The sequence below is a fragment of the Vicugna pacos genome, chromosome 19 (assembly GCF_048564905.1).
Source record: "Vicugna pacos chromosome 19, VicPac4, whole genome shotgun sequence".
Classification (NCBI taxonomy): domain Eukaryota; kingdom Metazoa; phylum Chordata; class Mammalia; order Artiodactyla; family Camelidae; genus Vicugna; species Vicugna pacos.
Genome location: NC_133005.1, coordinates 44,551,278 through 44,570,679, shown reverse-complemented (window position 1 = coordinate 44,570,679; position 19,402 = coordinate 44,551,278).

Sequence of the window (19,402 nt, the reverse complement as noted above, 5' to 3'; positions counted from 1 at the left end):
GTTCTGACTTAAAATTCTTGCAACTTATTTTTCCCTTTTCTCCGACAAACCCCCATCTCTCCTTCATTTGCTCAACTGCTTTTGTGCGAAACAGCCCCCAACCTTTCCACGACCGTCTCCAGTCCCTGTGGTTCCTTCGCCCAGAACAGCCTGGCCTTCAACCCGCAGCCGTGCTGCAGGGAGTCGGTCACGGGCTGACAGCCTCAGAAGAGAGAACGGAGCCTCCGGAGATTCTCTGTGACGCCAGGTGGACCCACCGAGAGTAAGAAGAACACAGGCCCCGGGAAGCGCCCTGATCGTCGCCTCCTTCCTGTCCCGCGGGTTTTCCTATGGAACCTCAGGACACCAACCCCAGGGTGGATTCGCAGCCTCTGAGGCATCAGCCCGCTCTGACTCCCCTTGGCTGGGCAAAGCAATCAGGCTTTTCTAATTCTCCCAAAACTCTGCCTCAGAGCCTCAATTTGGCCACTGGGGTTCGGAGGCCAGGTTTTCGGCAACAGGTTTCACCGGCTCCCCTTCCTTGCTCGGCCGGGGGCTCCTGCGCTGGTCACCTGTCACCCTCCCGCCCCGCCCCCCCCCCCCTTGCGCAGGAGGAGACAGCCTCTCTTGCATTCCGGCCCTGGGCCCTCATTTTCCTGCAATGAAGGAAACTAACCCATCATCCTGAGCCCTGGCAGGTGCAGCGCACGGTCTGGATTCCAGTGGCTCCAAGACGTGCGTGATTAGCTCTGCTCCCCAGCCCAGCGCAGCTAGAAGTGCAGGAACGGGCCAGGTGCGAACGCAGGTCGGGCTTACAGGGGAGGCGGCAGGCGGGCGCGGCGCCTCAGAGCGGCTTTGTGGACTTGGGTCAGTGGCTGGGGGCCTGTTATGTCTTCTTCGGGAAGGATTTTCTTCCCGTTTGCGGCGCGAATCCGGGTAGGAGTTTTACTTTTATTCGTGCGATTATCTGCCGCCGTCTGCGCTCCCCACTCGTCCACACAGCCCCCAGGGCACGGCTGTCTGTTTTCTTTCAGCCCATCTACCCGCTGCCAGCAAGGGCCAGGCACGGAAGAGCTGCTATGCAGATCCGCATTTTTTAAAGTCTATCATAAAAGCCTTTATCAGCAGAACTATCTTACTCGCCGTAAATGTCTCTGTTAATATTCTCCAGATTCACATTTCTTGTCCGACAGTGGGAGAGTGATAACTGTGGTTCTCTGTGCAGAGCTGCTTCAAGGAAATTTTTAAATTTATTGCTCTAAAAAGAAGTTGGGATGGTTGCTTTTTTTTCAGGTTATAAAGACATTTCTTTTCCAAGGTGAAGCCTATGGATTGGATTGATAGTTTTAAAGTGTTCTTTAACCCACCTTTTTAAAACACATTTTCTTTTGCCTGATTATAGACGCAATGCTATTGTAGAAATTAAGAAAAAAACCCAGGAGAGTTTAAAAAGAAAAACTAAAGACAGAGTATCTCTGCCTACAGCTCAGAGACAACCGTCTCTGACACTCTGGTGTTTTCCTGACTCCTGTGTGTGTGTGTTTATTGATACACTGCTTTTTTAACTCAACATTACAGTGCAGGAATTTTCCCAGATGGTTAAATCTTCTTCATAATATTGTTTCTAATAGAAGTATAATATCCCATCATTTACTTAATAATACTCAAGTTTGGGGACATTTAAGTTGCTTCCAATTTTTGGTACTTTATTTGATGTTGAAATAATTATCTGTTTACATGAAGCCTGGTGAGAACCGTTGACAACGGCCCCGGATGGTCGCCTGGTAACAGAACACAGGGTCTTTTCCTTCTTAGCTTCTTCCTTTTCCTTCTGCACGTACGAAGTCCACTCCTAACATACAAACTAAAAAAGTATTCACCTAGAACTTCTTTGATGAGCCTTTTAACTGGAGTTAAGCATGCACGCAGTGGAGCGCATAGGTTTGACAGGGACCCGCTGACGAGTCTGTGCAAGCGAGCGCGCCCTGCAGCCAGCGCTCGGCTCAGAGCGCGCTGTGCCGCCCAGAAGCCTGCCTCGTGCCTCTGCTGATCGACAGCCCTTCAGAGTATCCCCTCTACCTACTTCTGTCACCGTAAATTGATGCTGCCTGTCTGGACTTGGCACAAACGGAGTCACACATCCACCTTCCGCGTCTGGAATCTTTCACGCGAGACTCTGTCTCGGGGTTTATCACGAACCCTCGTACGTGAACGGTCGCTTCTTCCGCCCCCTTCCTCTGTGGCAGGGTCTGGCCAGCTGCAGCCCAGGGGCCAAGTCTGGCCACCGCCTGTTTCTGTACAGCCCACACGTTAAGGTAAGAGTATTTTGTATTATTGTTAAACGTTTATTTTTAGTAGGCATATTATCCTTGATTTTGCCTTTTGGTTCAGAAGACTTTGGTTCACACACACAACTTACTTTCCGACCACTGACAGAAAACGTCTGTTGGGCCTGCGTGTTCCATGCATGGACTGCTCCGTGAACTCCCCCACTGGTGACAGCCGTGCAGACGGCTCCCAGTTTTGACCGCAATGAGCTGCCCTGAACATTCGTCCATGTTCCCTGTTGCTGTCACACGGGGCAGGAATCCACAGCACCTCGCCTTTGCTCAGCTTCTGTGGGTACTTGAGTGTTCAAGGGGGCTACCTGACCGCTGCACCGCCGGGCACTTCAGAGCAGGGCGAATAATGACGACATTAGTGGATATTCTTATCTTCTTCCTGATTTCCGTTTTTCACCACCAAATTATGATATATATATGCCATCCTTTATCAGATTAAGGAAGTTCACTTCTATTCCTAGTTTACTAAAGTTTTCATTGTGAATGGGTGATACATTTTTAATGCATATTTAACATCTATTGAGATGAAAACATACTCCACCCACTCCCTGGTCCTCCCCAGGATTGACTTTTGAATGTTAAACCAATGTTTTTATTCCTTAAATAAGTCCTGGACTCAGTGAGCTAACAATTTGTTTAGAATGTTGACTTTATGTTCATGAAATTAATGTTCCTTTGTCTGTAATTTCCCTCTGTTGTAATGTCCTTGTCAGGTTTGCTATCAAGTTTATACCTGTTCGTGATGAATCATTAAGAATTTGTCAAGAAAGTCATACACATCAAGAATGTACGGAGTTCTGGTCAAGATGGCGGAGCGGTAGGACCACGAGCTCGCCTCTCTCGCGACTGCAACGAAACCACAGCTGACTGCTAAATGACCACTGGAAAAAAAAAACAGTGGAACCTAGCAAAAAAGATCTTCTTCAACTGGAGACATAAAGAGGGAACCACAGTGGGGCGTGAGAAGGGGACATCGTAATCAAGGAACTTCCCAGGATTCTGCGAAAAGCTGACACCACCTGCCATGGCGGTGGGGCTCCACAAGAGGGCAGGCTTTGTCTGGTTAGTTGACCTTGGTGCCCCCGATGCCCGCCCAGAGCTCACACACCATGAGTGCTGCTAGGGACCCCTGAGCCCCAGCCCCACCACAACCACCCATTCAGGCCTTTTCTGAGCATCTCCTTGAGCTGGGGCTATGGAGAAGAATATGACAGAGGATTTGAAGGGGCTCAGTACTCAAAGGAAACCATCAACAAAACAAAAAGACAACCTGCTGAGCAGGAAAAGGTATTTGCAAATGATATGATCGATGGGGGGTTAATATTCAACATATGTAAACAGCTCATACAACTCAACATCAAAAAAACACACAAATGAACAACTCAGTCAAAGGGCGGGCAGAAGAACTGAATAGACATTTTTCCAAAGAGGAAAGGCAGGTGGCCAACAGGCACATGAAAAGATTCTCAACACTGCTAACCATCAGAGAGATGCGAGCAAAACAATGAGATGTCACCTCACACCTGTCAGAGCGACTGTCATCAGAAGGCACACAAATAACAAATGCTGGTGAGGACGTGGAGGAAAGGGAGCCTGGGGCACTGCTGGTGCGAAAGTGAAGTGGTGCGGCCACTGTGGGAAGCAGTGTGGAGGCTTCTCAAAAAACTAAAAACAGAGCTACCATATGACCCAGCAGTTCCACTCCTGGGTGTGTATCTGAAAAAACACTATTTCAAAAAACACTGATTGCAAAAGATACAGGCACCCCAGTGTTCACAGCAGCATTATTTACAATTGCAAGATATGGAAGCAACCCAAGTGTCTAGATGGGCAGATAAAGAAGATGTGGTGTGTATGTATGTATGTACGTGTGTGTGTGTGTGTGTGTGTATTTAATGGAATGCTACTCAGCCATAAAAAAGAATTAAGTTTTGCCATTTGCAGCAACGTGGATGGACCTGGAGGGCATTATGCTAAGTGAAATAAGCCAGAGAGAGAAAGACAAGCCCTGCAGGCCATCACTTATAAGTGGAATCTAAAAATTACAATGAACTAGTGAATATAACAAAAAAAGAGCCGACACACTGACATAGAGAATAAACTGGTGGCAACCAGTGGGGGTGGAAGCGCAGTTCAGGGGTGGGGGAGTGGGAGGCACAAGCCCTTGGGTATAAGGTAGACTCAAAGATGTGCAACACGGGGATATAGCCAATATTTTGTAATCACTGTAAATGGAAAGTAACCTTTAAAACTGCATAAATATTAAAAAGTTAAAAATCATACAGTGGTTGAAACCAACAAATTAACACTTCTCCGAATTCTGCCAGTTTCCTCACTAATGTCGTCTCTCCGTTCCAGGATGCAATCCAAGGTCTCACATTTCATTTAATCGCCACACCCCCGAGTCTCCCGTAACCTAGGACGGGGCCACAGTCCTTCCTTCTTGTCGTGTGATCTCGACACTTTTGAGGAGCGCGAGTCAATTACTTTGTAAAATGTGACCTCAGTTTGAATCTGGTCGTTTTCCCATAGTTAGATTAAGACCTTGCGGTTTGGCAAGAAGGGATGCTCTGCCCTTCTGGGCACAACGCCTCAGAGGACACGCGACGTCAACACGTCTTATTCCAGGCGATGTTCATCTGCTCACTTGACCAAGGTGGTGTCAGCTTAGTTCCTGCGCTGAGAACCCTCTTTGCAATTAATAAAGGTACGTCAAGACTTAGGGGAAAAAGCGTCGCTAGTGCTGTTTCTCCCTTAGGCACGTGGAAGAGTTAGTGGTGGAGACACTGGCTCTGGACTCTCCTTCGGGGAGCCTCATGTCACAGCTGCGTGTGTTTAACATATTCAGGACTGTTTGGAGTTTCTATTTCTTCCTTCAACAATTCTGATGACTTTTCGAAGGATTTTTCTGTCATACACTTTTTCAAATTTATTACCAAGAAGTTGTTCAAACAATATTGCCATATTATTAATGTCTACTGATGCTCTAACGATGTCCCATTTCTCAGTCATGTCCCAGCCTCCTCCTACAAGGACTCTGTCGGGCTGGATCAGAGCCCAGCCTAACGGCCTCGTTTTAACTGAATTACGTTTGTTTGAAGGTCTCACCTCCAAATGCGGTCACATTCTGACGTCCTGGGGGTCAGGACTTCAACATGTGGGTCTGTGGGGGATACTATTCAGCCTGTGGAGAGGAGTCAGGCAGAGCGGGACCTGTCAGTCCCCCCCAAAGGTACGCTTGGTGCTGACGGCGGCAGGAGGCACGATGCCGGCAGCCCGGAGTCAGTGCGGCGCACGCTGGCCTGCACGTGGCAGGCAGGCGCGGTGGGCGCCGGCGGGCTTGGGGCCCCTTACATTTCAGCCCCAGCCATGCTGACTGTAAATGCAGCTGCGGCCGTGGAACGATTCTCCACTTACTTGATTTGCCTGGTGACCGACTCTCCTCTCCTCTCCGTAAGCATGTGGACAGCGCTCCGCCCCCGCCCCGAGTGCCCGCTGCCTTCGGCCCCCCCTCCAGCGACCCAGGCACCCCTGCAGCCTCCAGCCAAAGCCTCTGCTCAACAAGGTTCGGCTGCGTTTGCGCCCAGATCAATTCACGCAATTGTACACTTTATCGTAATTATACAATTCGACCAAATACCACATGAGCCAATGAAATGAGAGGACAAAAAGAGAGTTGCTTTTAGGCAAACGGAGTGAAATGTTTTGGAAAGTGAGCTGCCAAAGAGAAGGTGCCGGCACACCAGGCTCAGAAGCAGCAGGTCGCAGACGGGGGACATGCGTTAGAAAGGAGGGCTGTTCGCCCGAGCGCTTTCAGCCACCTTCCTCCGCCAAAGAAACTGACATTTTACAACATTAACGCAGCATCGTGATGGTGGTTAGAGGCTTACGGAAGAAAAACACTTTGGCGGTGTAATCGGGGGCATGATACTCAAGGAAGAGACTTTGGGTAAAATTCCGAACGGTTGGCTAGTGAATGGGCATTTGCATGTGTCAAACTAAAAATTTTTTAGATTGTGTGATTTTGAATGCGTTCTGGTCTTAACTGACTTCTCCCATCAACTTACTTGCAAGCACGCCTTAGAGATTTGGTTAGGAGGGCAGGACAACACCTCTTCTCCCAGCTGAAGGGAGAATGAAAGACGGACGACGTCCCGGGAGCAGCTAGCTGAGCGCCTGGCAGAGGGATGCGCTGGGGAGCAGGGGTGACGACCACACGTCTCTTTTCCGCAGTTTGTGATCCGCTCTCTCAGCTTCTTTCTGAAGAGGGTGAGGCTCCCTGGGAGGTGACCCCGGGGGTGGGGCTCCTGTCTCCTGGGTGGTGGGAGCAGCACCAAGGAGCTGATCTCCCCCCACTGGTGGGTACCACCGGGTTTCACGCACTCTGCTGACAAAGAAAGTCATCTGCGTGACAAAGGCGAGCGCGCAACACCAGGTAAAGTGAAACCTAGGTAGGAGAAGAGAGGAAGAGAGCTGACGACTGAATGGAATTGAACGGTAAATTGTGTGACTGGCGCTGTGAGTTTTTGGAGAGGAGACTGGACTCTTCCCCCCATGAATTCTGTTTGTCTATAGTTGCTTCTCAGAAACAAAGCCCCAGGAGCCCCCGGTGCCCACGAGGCCCCTTCTGCCCTGAGTGCTCTGAGCCTCCTGCTGGGGCGCACCGCGCCGACCCCCCCCCCCCAGTGACGCCGGGCACAGGCCCTGTGCTCCCCGGAGACCTGCCTCCACGCTGCACACCCCCCCCCAAGGCACCTGCCCCTCCAAGCTCCTCTTCACCTCAGCTGGCTGGACGCTGGAATTCTCTGTTTGAAAAGAGGGCAGGTCCGGCTTGATTCATTTTGTTTCACGGAACCAAGCTGAGATCTCAGGGTTTTGGCTTCACAGGAGAATAAAGCCTTGCTCTTCAAACCACCACCTGCCACCTGCAGACAGCTGGAACTTTCCACTCCTGGAAGTGCTCCCCTCCCGTGCACGCCCAGCCTCTTCAGAGCGACCGCCCTGCTGGCAGCCTTGACTTTGCCGATGAAAATGGGCATCTCTGAACACAGCTGATATGTGCTGACAGGTTAAAAAACAATCACAATGCTCTTTGCAATATTTCACTTTCAAGCTTTCCCAGAATTAATCGGAAAGAAAAAAAAACAACCCACCCAGTCTCTCCTAACAGTATTGCAGAAAACCCAAAGTGTTTCATTTCATGGTTAATTTACTTTGTAATTATAGATCTGTTGGTAAACAGTACAATAATTTTTTTTTCATTTTGCTTATTTATGCTGTTTATGCTCTAAATGTTTTCACTGTGGTGTGATAGCTGTTTGTGAGGGAAGCTTGCTAACGACATTAATTCCAATAAAATTATCTGCACCTCACATGTACACGCACACACTGCTTATGCATAATCTGAACTCTGAGGAAGGCTGCTGTTAAAGGAGGAAATGCATGTTACCCATTTTTTAATTTTTAATTAAAAATTCAAGTTAAAAAGCAGTATTAAATCTCCTAGTCTCAATTAAAAAAATTACACATTAGCACAAATATTTTCATTTCCAGCTTGAGATTTATGTACATGCTTATTTGAAACGATACACAGCTATCAAAATTTTCTCCTGGCCGTTTTAATTTTATAACATTTTTATCATCGTGAGCTTGATTCAGAGAGAACAGCATGCAGAAAAGGGCACCCCCCCCACACACACACACAGGAGAAAAAAAGAAATGTGCCCACAAGCTCACAGCTCCTCCTCTGGAGCTGCGCACAGCCGTGAGCGTTTGGGTGTGTGCACGCGTGCACCCACGCATCTTCTTAGAGCAGGTGTGCGCACTGTGATGCGCCCCGTCTCCTCTCATTTGCGATGGTGGTAAAGCTCTTCCCTGGTCAGTACTGCTCTTCCACTCTTTTTTTTTTTTTTTCACTGAAGTACAGTCAGTTACAACGTGTCCATTTCTGGTGTTCAGCACCATGTCCCAGTCATGCATACACATACATATATTCGTTTTCACATTCTTTTTTCATTAAAGGTTGTTACAAGATATTGAATACAGTTCCCTGTTTTCTTCTCCCCTTAAAGGTCGCCTACTTGGCCCACCAGCTGGTGGAGCAGAAGGCACAGAGCCCAGCCTCTCCTCCTGGACACTCTTGGGCTCCAACTCTCAACCTCTCGCCAACGGTGAGTCACAGTTTTCAGAGCTGCAGTCGAGACAGGAGTGCCATCTTGCAATTTGGCTTTTTTACAGTTTTCACAATCATCAGGTTAACAGACAGATAACCTTCTTCCATCTTGATGGATACTAATTTCTGAAGATATCCTCCTAAGAATTTCCGCTGGTTACAGGTTTACCTTTAAAGACAATGCTGCCGTTAACACAATATCTCGTTCGTTGTTCTGTTGAATTATTTATTGAGCACGATTTTTGGCCAGGGCTGGAATTTCTGGGTCAAGGTCTTGATCACCTCGAGAGTCCTTGGTTTGAGTGTCCATTTCTTTCCAAAATGCTTATTCTGTGTTTACCTGGAAAAAGTAAACTCATTTTCACTTCCAGGGTGTTCTAGCCTCTGAAACGTAAGAGTAAGTGGTTATCTCCAGAAACAGTGAAGCCACAAGTGAGGTTTTTCTCCTCTCCTGCAGCATGCACGTCCTGACCCTTCGTCTTGACAGGCACTGAGGCAGAGATGAACCCCGGCTCCTGTCTTATGCCTTGCTGACTCCCCATGTCTGGGATATGAATTACTATTGGCCCTTTTTGTTTTTCTTTCTTTTTTTTTCGGTTGCGGGAAGAGGCAGCACATGAGAAAACAACTTTAAATGAAGAGTTAGGTGTCAATCGTGCATAAGGAAAGTTTTAACGTATTTTTACTAAATCCACTATCTTATGTATATCATTTATCAAGACAAATTTCTGAAAATGTCTTTAAATATTAAATATTGTTTTAAAAAATAGTCAATGTAAGGTTGATTTGCAGAGAACTTTTCAGTAAGTAAGAATTCGTCCAGCACGTGGCATGAGGAAGATGTGGGGGGGTGCACTTGGGGAGACCGTCTTGGGAACTCAGATGCCACCACTGCAGGTCACCCGCCCGCTCTGCTATTGGAGCTCAGTGTTTGGTAGTGAAATCTCAGGGATGGGCAGGTCTGCACAAGCAGGCTCCGAGTCATCTTTGAACTTGGAGTCTTTCAACCCATCGGTGGCCAAGTGTCTGCTCGTACTGTGTTTGTCCCTTCCCAGTGTCTGTCTTCTGCCCCCTCTGGCGGCTCCCGCCTGTGGTCAGCCTCCCCTGCATGATGCAGCGTTTCAACAGCCTCCTCTTGGTCCTTCCCTGCCTCCCATTCCTCCTGCCTGTCCGCCCTTCTCCTCATCCCTGACCGTGAGTTAACACTGGTTCACCGGGGAGGGAGGAGGCAGTGGAAAGGCTCGTGCTCTGCACAGCCGCTCTGTCCCTACCTGGAAGGAGTCCCTTTCCCACTGCTGGAACGGGACCCTCCGTCCCTGCCCCTCCCTCTCCAACAGGATGGGTGAAACTGCGGACACTGGCCTTCACTGGTGAACGTCTGAAAGGGGGGACGTCCTCTGGCTCCTATTTGCTGTATTTCTCTCACGCCCGTGTAGATGGGCGCTAGGAATGCCGAAGTCCATAGAGGTGCCTGTCCCCCAGACACACAGCCCTGAGCCGGCTCAGCGTCCCCTTGGCCAGGTCCGAGGTGCCGCTCCAGCCACACTCCCCTCGGTCCGCCCTCCCCTTTGTCTCTGCCCATCCATGACTTCGCTCCACAAATCTTAGGTCAGTCCTCCCCTTTGCTCTTCCCGTGTTCCTCAGCTGCTGCGGTCCTCCCACCCTCCCTTGCCCCCGCCCCCCAGGGATCCAGCCCGCATCCTTCCTTGGGGATTCATTCATCCCCTCTTTGTGCCATTTTGACGTTTTTGTTACGTTGATTTGCCCTTTGCCAAAAAAGTCATCTGTGTATTTCCTCAAGTTGGAGAGCATGCCCCAAGTCTCTGTGAGTCCCTGTGCCTCTCACAGAGCCTGGCCGTGGTGACAGATCAGCGGGGTCTGCAGGAAGGAATGTAGTAATCGACCGTAACATCCCTGGGAGGGAGCCAGCGCAGCTCCCAGGCGGTGACCGTGACCACGTGCGTCCTCCTGGAAGCTAGCTTGTCTAGTCTCCTGGGTAACTGCAAAAGGTGGGCTCCCTTCCTAACCCGCAACCTGGACGCTCTCCCAGAAAACCAGGGAAGTAAATTAAGGATCTGCTGAAACGTCTCTTTTTGCCCTGGGGTGAGCTTTCTGACCTTCTGTGCTGGTGATACAGCAGGGCGCCGTGAAGCCGCTCGCGCTGCAGGGATCACGGCAGCGAGCGTGTCGCATGTCGCACGTCCAGCTCTTCGCTCGGCTGAAATCTGCATGACTTTTCCTTCTGCTGCTGGAGCCCCGGCCGCTACGTCCCAGGTGGGCCCCCAGAACGCAGCTTCCCTCCCAGGCAGGTACCCCTCTTCTGGGCTGGTACCAAGTCAGGGGGAACAGTGCCATCTGCTGGGACTCCGGCTGAACACCGGTCCACGTTTGCCCTCTCACTCGGGAGCATCCTGGAAAGGTCACTGAGGGGACGGTGACACCCCCAGGTGACAGGGAAGGACGTGTCACAGGGCGGTGGGCAAGGGTCCCGGGGAGGTGTCGCAAAGCTCCCTACCTCGGAGACTCAGTTCTCAGTTGCAAGTCAAAAACCTGGGTGGGGCAAGTGCTCTTTAAAGAAACACACTTTGCCTTTGTTTAAAATGAGCAGCTGAGCGCCCCTCCCCCACCCGACGGAAGCCTCTTCCTAAAGAAAGAACAAGAGCTGTGAGGGCTGCGCGGGCTGGAACGAAGGGCGGGGCCGCCTCCCCGCCTCGCAGCGGCCATGGTGGGTCCGGGTCGGTCCTGCGCTGCCTGTGTCCCCCGTGGTTGTGCGCTTGGCTTTCGTAAACCAGACAGAACGGCGCGGAGGACCGATGTGCGCTCGCTCCATCTACTCAAATACCAGACAGCTTTCCACCGCCTTCCGTCGTCCCTCACACTGCCCAAGCGGAACGTTAAAAAGGACAAGAAACCCATTTGTAATGACGACCTGAGGAGCCTCCCGTGGTCTTAATAGTGAGTCATGTTAGGGAAACGCATGGATGGGCCTTTCTGACCCAAGACTGGCTGCTTCTGAACCAAAAGGTCCCGACACCTGACAAAAGGTCTCCCCGCCCACAGGGGCGTGCGAGGCCTGGGAGAGGGGTCAGCTCACTTCCGTTCTGCACGAGCTTCGTGGCGGCAGAAGTGGTCATCGTGGGGAGTCCAGCCAGGTTTGATTTCATGAATAGAAGAAAACACCAAACTTGCACTTTTCATTAACAAGCTGCCCCTTTCTGGGGCTTTAACTCTCTTGCACCAGTGAGCGTCCAGGAGGCGTGGGCTGTCGTCTTTGTTTTCTTTGGACCTGCATCTTTTCAAGACCTACAATGTCTTTTCTCTTTTCTATTCAGTCCTCAACACCCACATTCACCCGGCTTGAGTTTAGAACCTCCTGCGTTTGTGCGGCCCACCCAGCGAGCCGACCCCAGGCAGGCTGGCCTCTGGTCACCGGGCTCGCCCTCCACTCCCCTTCAGAGGGGTCCTCACGGGACGGCCGAAGGCAGACCTCTGGCCTTAGCTGCATTCCAGCCACCCTTGGGTGTGTTCTGTCTGTGAACTGGTGCATTCCTCTGAGTTGCTGCAGGCCCCTTTGGGTGAGAAACATCTTTTATTCTCTTCATCACGCACCCACTCTCTCCCCCACGGACGGCCTCTATTTTCATGGCTCTCTAGCAAAATCATTCTCAGGGGGTTTTAAGTCATTTTGAACATGTATTTGGGCCAACAACAGAATCTCAGCAGAAGCCTAATAAAGTATTTATGCTCATCTGGATTCTTTTGAGGAGGTTTGGACTAGAGCTGGGACAGGCAGAAGTCAGTGCAAAGTGAGTGTCTTCACCACACTTGGCGAAGGCGCTCTGAGCACATGCCTGGCGCGGCCCTGGGCAGACCTGGGTTTTGGACAGGGCAGGTACTGCGCCTGACCTCCTGGGGTTGCCAGTGCAAAGGGGAGAATTCGCACTGATCAGGTGTGTGACACCATCATTAGGAGGGCTCTGGGGCCTCCAAAGGCTCGGGACAGGGCTGCTAAGTGTCCCGGAGAAGACCTGCCTCTGAGGAGGTGGGGGTTACGCTGGGACCCGAAGGGCGAGCAGGCAACTGGGGGCCAGACGGAAGGGACCATCTTCAGAGCTCGCTGGAGGAACTGGAAGAGGAGGACATCCCCGAGGGACAGGGTCACATGTGACCAGACAGACGGGGGGGCGGGCAGCCTGCGTGCCATGGTAAGAATCTGAAACTTTGGGAAATCATTACGACTGGGAAATCTTTACAGACTGAAGCTCATAAAGGTGATTCCACTTAGAAGAAGGAACAGGTTGGAGGAGCAAAGTGCGGTGCCCAGACTCGGGCTCTGCTCAGCAGTCAGAGGAGGTGAGGGCGGCGTGGCAGCGGCAGCGGCAGCAGCAGCGGGATGCAGACAGAGAGGGTGCGTCACAGGTTCTCTTCTGGGGGCGAATCTCAGGTTCCCGGTAATCGATAGTCACGGGCGGGGAGCCAGCGTGAATGGAGAGAGAACGCTCTTTGCTATATTTGCAGGTAAACACTGAAATTCAGTGAATCATGCTGCTGTTTATCCTCCCTGAATAAACGCCAGGCGAGCCAGCGTGGAAGCTGACACGACTCTGTTCACAGTGCTGACCCAGCGGTTCTGAAGGACACCTGAGCACTCGGAAAGGATCAGAGCAAGATCCAAGCCCTCTCCCACCCAGCGTGGGAGGCGAGCCGCAGAACTGCGCACACGCGGGGCCCCGGCGGGACGTTCACGCGGCAGAGAGACAGGGTCCCTGAGGGACCCTCTGGGGGCACCGGAAGGAGGAGGGGGCATGTCTGCACAGAGCAGCTGGCGGGGAGAGGCGATTACGGGGACCTGGGTGGGACGTCAGTCCTTTTATTAGAGAATTCACTTTGACATGAACTGGAAATCCGGAGTGTCAGAGCTGGAGTGTCCAGGTTCTCCAGAGAAGAACGTGAGAAAACCCGCGCATCCAGCTGTGACAGCCTCGGGGTCTGGGGCCTCCGTCACTGCAGGACGGGTTTTCTCTGGTTTTGATGTAAAAGAAAAGCCCAGGGAACTGGGGTTTCTGAAGCGACTTCATGAAGTGAAATCCACACCAACAGTGTCCTCTCCAAAGACAGAGCCGCCGAATTCTGGTGCGATCAGGATGCGCCCACACTGCCACCGGCACAGAGTTTGGGCTGTAAAAGGCACAGTGGTCAGGGCAGCTCACCTTCGCATATCTCCGATTTTCAAAAACAAACAAGTACTCTTCATCAACACGTATTACAAGGGGTAGTCCGAGAAGGCTGTTACAAAAGAAGCTCTTAGTCACTAGCATCCAAAGAATACACACATTATTGATTCCGGGTTCGCTGAAGACTATGAATTTAATGCTATAACCCTTCTCCCCCTGAACGCTGACAAATGGGACTTGAGGCTGTATAGGTAAATAAAACCGGACACAGGATACGAGCTTGCAGCGCAGAACTCATTCTTGGTGTCACCAAATATTAATGCTGAGAGAAAACAAATTACCGGCCCCTCCTGCCGGAGCCGTGAGAAAATGGTCAATATTTCATGACATGGTGCTCTTCAGACATCTGAATAGCTCGTCTGTCCTATTTATGCCAGTTAAAATGAATTCAACCTATCAGGGCCAGATGCATTTTTAATGTTTCTCGTTACCTTGCAGGGAAGCGGCAGCACAAAGTCCGTCTCACCCTGGGCCGTATCCTTCATTCCCTCACAGGCTGTACATAAACTGTTTATGTGCAAGTGTCCTTTCCTTATTGGAAGCAACATTTGTGTGTGTTACAGAATAAATGCACCAAAGGGGGCCTCTGAGGGTCACTTTGGGGGGCGCGGAAGCTGTGGATCTTGATTTGAGGGCCTGCTGTGGAACAGAAGGTGGGGTTTCCCGGAGAAATAGATCCTCCCAAATCCTGAGGGGTTCCTGTCCATGGCAAAGTGGCAAAGGGCACTGAGGGTGAGAGCTGACACTCACCACACACCCCCTGTGCACCGAGAACTGAGCCGAGGGACCTTCGTGCGTTGGTCACCTCAGCCCAGCAGCCAGTCCACCGCAGGTTCGGATCGGGCTCCGGTTCTCCAGCGGGGTTACGTAGCCGCCCCGCTTCCCCTGCCAGGCTCTGCCGAGGGAGGGCACGGGCAGAGGGGGCGCCGTCTCCGGCTGCAGGGCGCCCCGAGTCGCCGTTCGTCTCTCTGAATGACGACCATCTGCAGAGCATTCGCATTCCCTGCTCAGTTCCTACGGGTATGGCGGGTCCTGGGGGACGCGCTGCCTCAGAGAGGATTTTGCCTCAGTGGGAGTGATCCAGGGGGAGGGAAAGACGGTGGTTAGCAGCCACGGTTCCTCTCAGGCCCTGACTGCCTTTCAGCTCAAAGCTGGGTGGAGCAGGACCTCTCATCCTTAGAGCCTCCCCTCTCCTAGGACAACACCTGGACCCTAGCCGCAAAGCCAGCCTTGCTCCCATGCCCCCATCTGACAGCACAGACGCCCTTCCGTTACTTTTCATGCTCACGTTTCTCTGACAGTGTGCCCTGGAAGTGAATTTTAAAGACTTCGGAACTCGGTGTACAGACTGCAGAAACAGTTACTTTTAAATTTTTTTCCAACCACTCATGGAAGGGGGAGCCACAAATACGGCGGGGGAGCGGGATGGAGGAGAAGGGTGGCCACCCTGCATGGAAAGTTTCCTACGTCCCTCTGAGCTAAAACGTGGATTCAGATGGCCCTGCTGTCTCACCTGCTGGTGCCTGAGAGAGGCTGGACTCCTGGCTGAGGCGGGAGAGCGCACCTCACGGAGCTGTCCCAGGTGTGCCCTTGTTTATTTTGAAGGCTGATTGTAGTTTGTCACTAGAAGGAGGCAATTTGGTAGCTAGGACATAAAATCGCAGCGTATCATGCTCAAAATAAATCTCAGACTGTTCACCTTTCCAGCAAACAGCTGAAAGGCTGTTATCTTAAAGACTACGGAGCATCAAAATATTCCTTTAGCATGCAAACAAAGGTGTGGTAGCGCAGGGGCCACCTTCAACAGAGCATCTGCTAGAACCTGGAAGTGTGTGTCACGGGATCCCAGAAGCTCGGGCTGGGGAGCAGCTCGGCTTCAGGACTTCCGGTTACAGTCAGCAGGACCGCTTATCATGGGACCAACGTACGCCCACCAAGGGCAGCATAAGTGACTCCGTTCTTGGCTCAGCGGAGGGGCCGGGGCTGCAGGGGCACCACCTCGGAGGAACAGACCTTCTCGCCGGCTGTGCCCAGGACTCAGCATCACCGTCACCATGTTGGAACACGCGGGTCTGTTAGAATTATTTGGGTCTTTGAGACATACTACAGTGGAGGACAATGGCATTTGAGGCAAGGCCGTAGGCTGATTCTTTTAATACCAGTGGAAGGGAGTTTCAGAGCCCAAGACCAGTTAGAGATGATACTGGCCCTTAGCTTCCTATCCATGCTAAACAGCACTCAGAATCACCTCTACTGTCGGCCAGCTGAGCCAAGGAGCTCTTAATTCCAGGGCAGACACAGAGGGCTTTCTGGCCACCCTATGTCAAGCTCCAAGGGCAGGACCCCGGGACAGCCAAGAAGGGTGGAGGGGCCAGGAGCACTGTCCTCACTTTATAAGTCCAGAATCAGGGGCCCTGATGGCACAGCACAATTTCTAATCTCCTGGACTCAAGGAACAAAGTTTGACTTGTTTCTCCTGTTCTGGAAACAGAAGCACAGAAGGCCGATCACGTGATCTCTGAGGAGGCTCAGGGATTTGGGGTTACTTTTTGCATTTCTGAGAAAAGGACAGCTGTGTCTTGTTGGATAAAGATGCTACAAAATAACGATGATCTGCTAACCCCACCTGTTTCACATGAGAAAGAAGAGACAATGAGAGTGTCAAGGGACTTTCAGACCCATGATTGGGTTCGACAGAGGGTCGTCACCAGTGGGTCAGTGGAGAATCTGGCAGGACGAAGACAGCCTGTGAAGTGACTGGGCGACCTGGGGCTAAGGTGCAGACAGCAGCAGCCCCGCTGTCAGCTCTCCCTCCGCTGCGGAAAGCCCCCAGGGGGGCTCCCGTCTCCCCTTCACGACTTGGGAGCATTGCTGCCGTAACTGTGTGCTTTCCTTCCTGCCTCTTCCCTTCAGCCCGTTGGGACCATCAGCAAACATCCACCCTTTCATCTCCTACCTAAGAAACAAAATCTCCACCACCAGTCCTGAGCTGGATTGAAAATATAAATCAACAGCCAGACGTGGTCTGAAAAGTGATCCTCACACTTACAGAAACTTGAAATATGACAGAGGAGGCCGACAAGTCACAGGAAAGGAGAATCTGTTCAGTAAGTGGTTCTGGGACAACTGACAGCACGTGTGAGCAGAAATCTGCACGAGTGGATCCCTACCTCACGTCGTACACAAACTCAAGTGTCAGGTGGACTAGAGACCTAAATCTGAGGAAGAAATAATTTTAAATTACTGGAGGAAAATACAGAAAAGTATCTTTTTGACTGTGGTGTTAGAGAAAAATTTCTTAAATGAGATGGAAGAAATCACATTCAGTGGAGTAAAAGACGGATAAATTAAAATAAAAACTTATGTGCAAAAAAAGCATCACCACCACCATTACCACCACCATCATCACCATCACCACCACCACCACCACCATCTCCATTATCACCATCATAAGCAATAACTGGGAAGCCAAAACTGCAAGGTCATTTCAATGCACATAATGAAAAAAAATGATTAATATCCAGAAGATATAAAACAACCTCACATAAAAGGATCAAAGTGTGTGACTTTCCAAAGTGGTCACAGAGATGTAAAGAGAGGTTCAAACTTACAAGCCACCAGTCGGAAGTAAATGAAAACCATTAAAATAATAAATAAATCACATCTATCCACCAAACCGATCACAGAAATTACTGAGTCTGGAGACACCAGATACTGAGGAGGCTGAAGAGCGAGAAAACCTCTCCTGCTCGCCAGTTTGGAGCCTCTGTGTGTGCCCCCACTTTAGGGGGACAGTCACCCACGTCCTCAAAGGCGACACACCTGTGACTTAGGACCTCCGCTCCTGGGTTCGCCATCTGAGTAGAACTCGTCTATGCATGCAAAAGAGACAGTAACAGGATGTTTATCACGCACCGTGTGTGACAGAAAATGTTGGGGGGAAAGTCCCGGGCCAGAGGATGGTGGCTAAACTGTAGTAGCTCATACAATGAAGCATTAAGGAGCAATTGAAACACCAGACGTAACTGGTCAGTCTTAAGAACGTCGTGGTGAGTGATGAAAGGTGGCAGCACAAGAAAATGCCATGTGATGTCATTTACCTACGAGTTAGAAGCCTGCTGAACTCCGTACAGTCCACCGAGATACACACGCACACAGTGTGACTACAAAGACCTGCGTCACGACAGAGCCCGTGTTCTGGTGCAGCACAGGAGGGACTCCTGCCACTGTCCCCCTTCTGACCGGCGGAAGACGCGGAGGGTCCCGTGGGGCTGTGGACCCTGCAGAGGCTGCTGGGCCAGAGCAGAGGCCGGAGACGGATGGGAGAAGTGAGTGTGGTAGAGGGAGATGCGCTCTCTGCTTAGGGGGCCGTTACCAGTGGTCCGGGCGAGACCAGGACGGCCTGGGGCGCCGCAGCCCTCCCTGCCGGGGCTGAGCACAGCCCGCTGGAGGCGCCGATGCTGGTCGCCCCCCGCCGGCCCACACTGCGGAACCCCTTTCCTGCCCCAGCCGAGACTTGCCTTGTTTTCCTCCCCCCAGCTATGTAATTCTGCAATAAGGCGACTCCTGTGGTCCCATTTTCTCTTCTCTTCCTCTTCTCATTTCCCCAGTTATCTCTCTTGCTTTAATGACAAAGCAGAATCAGGAATAACCAAAGAGGGTGTCCTCACGTGGAACTGAGTATTTCTCATGCATTTGGCCTTTTAATTTTCACCAAAGCCTTTTCTCATTAGGGAGGAATCCTTTGATTGCAAATGACAGAATCGCACCACAAACCACTCAAGACAAAAAACAAACAAACAAACAAACAGAAAAAGCAACAACATCAACAGGATGCACAACGGGGTGAGAGGGATGTGCTGGTCCTGCCCCTCCGGGACCCCCTCACCAGGCTGCGCCTCCCGGCTGGCCCGGGCTCAGCGGTGCTCACTCCGCCTCGGCTCCAGGCTCGCATCGTCCAGTCCGCTTTTCCAGAGGAAGCGAGAGGACTTCGCTTCCCCCAGATTCCAGTGTGAAGAGCTGGGGGAGGCGAGGACTGGACGGCGGGGTATCAGACGCCTGCTCCGGAACCCTCAGCATCTAGGAGGGGGACTGTCCCACCATCAGCCTGGAAGACGCGCCTCCCCTTGGGCCTGGGGTGGGGTGGGGTTCAGAACCTTGATCAACAGGACCAGGAAGGACCATGTGGAATTGGTTTCCTAGCCAGAGGCACGTGTTTTTATCAGAGGAAGAGGGGTGGGATCCTGGGCCGATTAAATCAACACTACCGACGGGGCAGGGTGGGTTAAAAAAAGGTGACTTGCCCACAGTCACACACATTCACTCATATTCACACGTTCTGAGCCGGACCTTTGTGCGTCTGGATCCGAGGACCACGGTGCAAAGTCTGCAATGTCCTTCTTTAACTGAAGTACTGTTTGTTTACAGTGTTGTGTTACGTTCCGGTGTACAGCATAGGGATGCAGTGGTACTTGTGTGTATATTCCTTTCCATATTCTTTTTTATTATAGGTTATTACAAGGTATTGAATACAGTTCCCTGTGCTGCACAGCAGGACCTTGCTGTTTACCTATTTTATGTATAGTAGTTAGTGTCTGCCAATTTTGAACTTCCAATTTATCTCTTCCCACCCCCTTTCCTCTGGTAACCATAAGTTTGTTTTCTATGTCTGTGAG